The sequence below is a fragment of the Eumetopias jubatus genome, unplaced genomic scaffold, assembly GCF_037043125.1.
Source record: "Eumetopias jubatus isolate StellerSeaLion01/CBP00866 unplaced genomic scaffold, mEumJub1_p1.0 scaffold_11, whole genome shotgun sequence".
In the NCBI taxonomy this organism is placed as follows: Eukaryota; Metazoa; Chordata; class Mammalia; order Carnivora; family Otariidae; genus Eumetopias; species Eumetopias jubatus.
Window position 1 is genome coordinate 4,871,479 of NW_028274817.1, and position 6,165 is coordinate 4,877,643.

Here is a 6,165-nt window from a genome sequence, read left to right on the forward strand (position 1 = left end):
CAGGTGGCTTTGGCTGAAGAACTCCCCATCAGCCTGGTTGAAAATTGCTTGGAACTGTACTATAGCCTCAGATCCTTCGTACCCTATCCTCCTTCCTTTTCTGGAGGCCTGTGAAGTATATTTGCCAGTATGAGTCAGTCCCGTCTTCCATAGTATGACCAAGTTCACCCTGAATTACAGGTTCATGAAGCTGCCTGTGAGTGCAGGCTCTGGGGGGCTTCGGTAGCTTCTTTGTATGTCAAATGACAGCCCTTCATGGTGTTTGTTACTGTGCTGGGTCTGGACAGAGATCTAGTAGGCCACACATGGATATGCATATGACTGATGTCTCACGGGCTCAGTTGACTTACTTCTTGCAGATGCTTTGCTTTTCTCAGGATGCCTGTATTCCTTCCGTGGCTTTAACGCAGGGGGCTCCAATCATATTTGGCCACCAGGCTGATGACTTAGGACAGGTTCTTAAATAACATTCCTAGGTGCAGGATGTGCTGCCTCTGATACCCAAAGAGGCCAAACAGATGAGAAGGGCTCCTTTTGTGTAGCTAATGTTTGCAAGGCCAATGGTTTTTCCTCATTAGGCTGTGGAATAGCTATTTGGGCAGCTGCTCATATAGCCCTGAAGCCAGGCACTCAAGAGGCCTGGTCCTGGTCTGTATCCTGATTCAAGGTCTTGGCACCTGTGCACAGCTGTGCTTAGAGAGCATGTATAGAGAGCTGTGAGGGCCACCAGAAAAATATCATCAAGAGAGGGGCACCTGGGTAGCTCAGTCAGTTAAGTATCCGACTCTTGATTTTGGCTCGGGTCTGGATCTCAGGGTCTTGAGTTCAAGCTCTGCATTGGGCTCCACGCTGGGCATGGAGCCTACTTAAAAACAAAATATCATCAATATAACATAATGGACTTGCCCAACTCATTACTGATATGTTGCAGTTATTAAGTATTGCTGGGGAAGTTCAAAATACCCGAGGCAGGACAATAAAGGTAAACTTCATGCTTTGCCAGGTGAAAACAAAATAATTTTTTTTCTTCCTTGAGAAATCTGGAGAAGACATTAGCAATGTCTAGGGCAATTCTGTCCAAGAATAATATAACGTGAGTCACATATGTAATTTGAAATTTTCTAGTAGACCTATTTAAAAAAAAAAAAAAAAACCAGTAGGGGCGCCTGGGTGGCTCAGTCGTTAAGCGTCTGCCTTCGGCTTGGGTCACCCAGGGTCCTGGGATCGAGCCCCATGTCGGGCTTTTCCCTCTGCTCCTTCCTCCAACTCATGTGCTCTCTCTTTCTCTCAAAAACAAATAAATAAAATCTTTAGAAAAAAGAATTGGTGAAAATCCTAGTATGCTTTACTCTAACTATGCCTCCTCCACCTTCTTCTTCCACTTATATAAGGACCCTGTGGTTACACTTGGGCAATCGGGATAATCCTTCCATCTCAAGGTCAGCTGAGTAACAACTTTTAATTCCATATGTATCCTTAATTCCCCTTTGCCATATTCCAGGTTCCAGTGATTAGAACATAGATATCTTGGGGCTCCTGGGTGGTTCAGTTGGTTAAGCGTCTGCCTTCAGCTCGGGTCATGATCTCCAGGTCCTGGGATCAAGCCCCAAATCGGGCTCCCTGCTCCACGAGAAGCCTGCTTCTCCCTCCCCCGCTCCCCCTGCTTGTGTTCCCTCTCTCGCTGTGTCTCTCTCTGTCAAATAAATAAATAAAATCTTAAAAAAAAAAAACAGTAAAAAAGAGGCAGGTATAACTAATGGTAATGACACAGTTTATTTAACCCAACAGATCCAAAATATTAAAAATTCAGCATTTAAATATAAAAAATAATTAGTAAGATAATCTTCAAACTAAGTCTTCCAAATCCATTGTATACTCTGCACTTAACAGAATATCTCCGTTCTGACCAGCCACGTTTCAAGCGCTCAACAGCTGCCACATGTGACTAGGGGCAGAAGAACTGGACAGTGCCACTCTAAGGCCACATACCAGGTGCCAGGAATGGCTGCAATCAGTTCAGTTACCTGTTGATGTATCAGATGCTTTGAGTATCATGGTGGCCACTATTGAAACCACAATGATCTGCAATCAGGGGCCACAGACACTGGATTTACTCACTGGCTAAAGAGGGCTGGGAATTGGAAGATACTGTGGCCTACCACTCCCTCCCAGCAATGGGATAAGCCTTGTATGTATTATTTCTCACTTACTGATATGTGCTTGTTTCAACTGCACAATCCTGGCAGGCTTTGGAAATACAAGAGGCTCTGCATTCACAGGGTTGAGGGAGCCCAGCATGTCCATACCTATCATGAAGTCTGACAAAGGGACCAATGGCATTTGCAGTAATTGTGCTGAGTCTCTTGGCTGTAAGTGAAACCAGTCTGAAACCCTGCCAGGGAAATTCATTTACCATGCACTTACTGGTCCAAGAACAACAATGTCTTGGGCTCTAGGGTCTGGGAGGTCCAGGTCTGCTGAATCCTCCCCACACCCGTTCTAGGCTACAGGGACCAGGACAGAAAGTGAGCAATCCCCTTGACAAGGGCAGAGGACTGGGCCCTGGGCCAAGTTTGCTTCTGAATGAACTCAAATCTGAATTGAAGGGCCCGCTAGCCGTTGGGCTAGAAAATCAGTCTCCTGGGTGGCACAGAGGCCTGTTGGAGATGGGGAGTCTCTGAGAGTCTCTTTCAGCAGCATTAGGATGTGGCTAACCACTTGGCTTCCTCCTCTAGAGCCTTCTCCAAGGACACGGGAGGCTTTGCAGATTTGCTGGCCAGGCAGTAGGGAAAACGAGTGGCCTCCATCTCCAAAGGGAATCCCCCCACCCAGGACCTCCTGGCATCAACTCTTTATAGGGGTCTCCTTGATGTAAAATCAGTTATTGATGGGGTGCTTGGGTGGCACAGTCGGTCAAGCGTCCGACTCTTGATTTTGGCTCAGGTCACGATCTCAGGGTCGTGGGATCGAGCCCTATGTTGGGCTGTGTTCAGTGGGAAGTCTGCTTAGGATTCTCTCTCCCTCCCCCTCTGCCTCCCACCCTCTGCTGGCTCGCTCACCTTCTCTTTCTCTAAAATAAATAATCTTAAAAGAACAAGTTCTTGTTGTTTCCTGCACACCTCCCTATGTTCTCTCTGCAACCTCCTTAGAGTGATTTGGGTTACTGAGCCCACGGGCCTCTCTACTTTTCCCGTCTGTCTCCTTACTCAGGCATCCCTTCATTCAAGACCCAGAGCCATAACATGCTGCCTGATGGAGCCTCAGAAGAGGTCGGGAGTGGTGCTTTGATGCCTTTCCACTTTTGCGGAGACCTGGGGCACCTTACAGGGCCCCGTATCTCATCTTCCCCCTTTGGATGGGGCCTAAGTGAGCCCCCAGAGGATTATCTCATCCCTTACTCCCTGACAGGAGTAAAATTAGGGGTGTCTTCCTCATGTAAGACGCCATCAGCTTCACCAGCACTCTCTGAATTCAAGTCATTTGCTCACAAGTTATCCCCGACGCCCAGGGTTTTCCTACAAGCATGCTAATAGAGTCAGAGTGCCTCAAGGCTGCTGGGACCTCAGCAGGGATGTCTCACTCTGCATTCAGTGTCTCGGGAAAGTCTCCTCTTTGTGGCTGTGTGAATCTGACTTCCATGAGCATCCAGTTCAAGCCCAGGGCGGGCACATTTGCTCTCTCCCCATTGGTCAGACTAGGCAATTCATTGGGCAAAAGGGAATCCTGCCGTAAAACCCAAATGCTGGTCACTCAGTGTTACCCACCTCATGGGTGCAGCTTCTTCATCATGCAAGCGGTTCAAGCCTCAGGGGATTCCTGTGACTGTTAGTGTACCTCAACCCCACCCCTGACAAGCCCCGGGGTGGTACACTGCCCCATGAACAGCGTTCAAATCCAGGCACTTGGGACCAAGGGCTCTTTTCTCCTGATTTCTTTCATCTTAGGGCTCACAGGGCTGGCTGACTTGAGGGTGCTGAGGGATCAAATTGTTTCAATTGGTCTTCCATGGAGGCCTTTCCAGGGCCTTTGTGGCACCTGGACCGGCCATAAGCACCGCACTAACACGTTCACCAGTGATTTCAGCTCAGCCACGTTTCCCACTGCCCTCGGAGGGTTGCTGTCCATCCTGGTATGGCTTAGTTGATCCCTTTTGCAGTTTCCAAAGGGCCAGGGCTGGAATAAGTGGCATTTGCCTCACACTGGGCACCATCTGTGAAATAGTGGGTGAAGGCAAACAGCACACCACCATACAAGAAGACGTTTTAAGAAGGGAAAAGTACCAGCAAGAAGAGGCACATGGAGACCCATCTTCTCTTGCAGAGATGCAAAGGTCACCGCACGACGGGCTGCACCTTGGGGCTGTACTCCGGGGGAAGGTTATTCCTTCTCTGGGGGTCTACCCTTCCACAGGGCAAGCCTGACGGCAGCCTTGTACACAGATGATCACATCAGGGCTTACAACTCCCAGCTGTCGGGGAGCTGCCTGGGAACCCAGACCGCAGGCACCTGTGACCTTGTGGGAAGCTGGATTTGGACTGTGGGGCAGAAGAGCCTCCTGAGAGTTGGATCTGGGCCCAGTCCCTCCTGCTAGCTGGTTACAAGGTAACTTGACCGGGGCTCCCAGAGTCATGGGACCATCCCGTCTGTCCCACCACACTTCAAGTGGAAACCTGATCATTTCAGACCCTTCTGAGGCTCCCTGAGGTCCAACCTCTAATGTGGCACCATAGGCCTCCCTGACAGTACCTCGTCTCATCTCTCTCTCCCTCAAATTCTGTGCCCTAGCCACACAGAACTCTTGGAAGCTTCCCAAACACGGATTTCCTCATGCCTAGATTATTGCCCGCAGCACCCTTACACCTGGCTAACTCCTCCAATCTTTTTAAGATTCACTTCACCTGAACAGCCCTGTACTGACTCCACACCACCTCGCCCTGTGCATTCTAGCACTTACCGTACCGGATGCTGCAACTGCCCATTGACTCAAGCTCTCCCACTCGACAGTGAACTTCTTGAAGGTCTGAGATATCCCTGTATCCCCAAGAAGCTTGTGAAGTGCCTACTATATAGTAAATATTAACTAATGAGAGTCAAAGGAAGTCAGAGGGATGGTTCATTACCACTGACTCTCTGTAGCTTTCTCCATATAAAACATGAATCCTTATTAATGCATATACAACTTTGGAGTTGGGATACCTTAGCAACTATTTCTTTAACCCAAGAAAAAAACCAAAACATGGAGATGAAATGACTTACTCAGTTACCACAGAGCTAGTCTATGCCCTGGACAAGTGTGGAATCTACCCCATAATTCCCTTTTCCACAGCATAACTCCCTATGTCCCTTCCTGTCATGTAGTAGCTACACTGCATTTTCAACTTTTAATGATACATATTCCCTAAGCACCAGTACTGTTTTTTGATGCAGTATCTTACAGGGTTTGATTTCTAGGGAAATCTGACAAAGATGCCCTAGTATTTACCAAAAGGAACTTTATACCTGAAGAGATAACACAAATTTTTTTCCTCCCCGCATAAGCTATCTGAATTTTGAATGATGCCGAATCATCATCATATACCCCAATTCCCAGGATTCTGTGTAACCGTCTCTTGTTGACAGTCTTACTTCCAATTTTCGACCTACCCCTGTAATCAAGTCTATGGTATACACAAATTGGTGGGAAAACCTTTAAGCACTCAATTTTGAAGTTTAATCATTTAGCAAGTGCAACTTGCAGAGTTTTAATGCCTCTCCCACTAACATAATATTCCTTAGCGTTAAAAAAAAAAAAAATTGTTTCTTCATGGCAAGTTCTCAGAAAGAAATGGAAAGAAAATTTCTTTTTTAACAATGTTTATTCTTCCGATCCATGAGCATGGAATGATTTTCCATCTTTTTGTGTCTTCTTCAATTTCTTTCATGAGTGTTCTGTAGTTCCTAGAGTATAGATCCTTTACCCCTTTGGTTTATTCCGAGGTGTCTTATGGTTTTTGGTGCTATTGTAAATGGAATCGTTTCTCTAATTTCTCTTTCTACAGTTGCGTTGTTAGTGTATAAGAAAGCCACTGATTTCTGTGATTTTGTATCCTGCCACATTACTCAATTGCTGTATGAGTTCTAGTAATTTGGGGGTGGAGTCTTTTGGGTTTTCCACATAAAGTATCA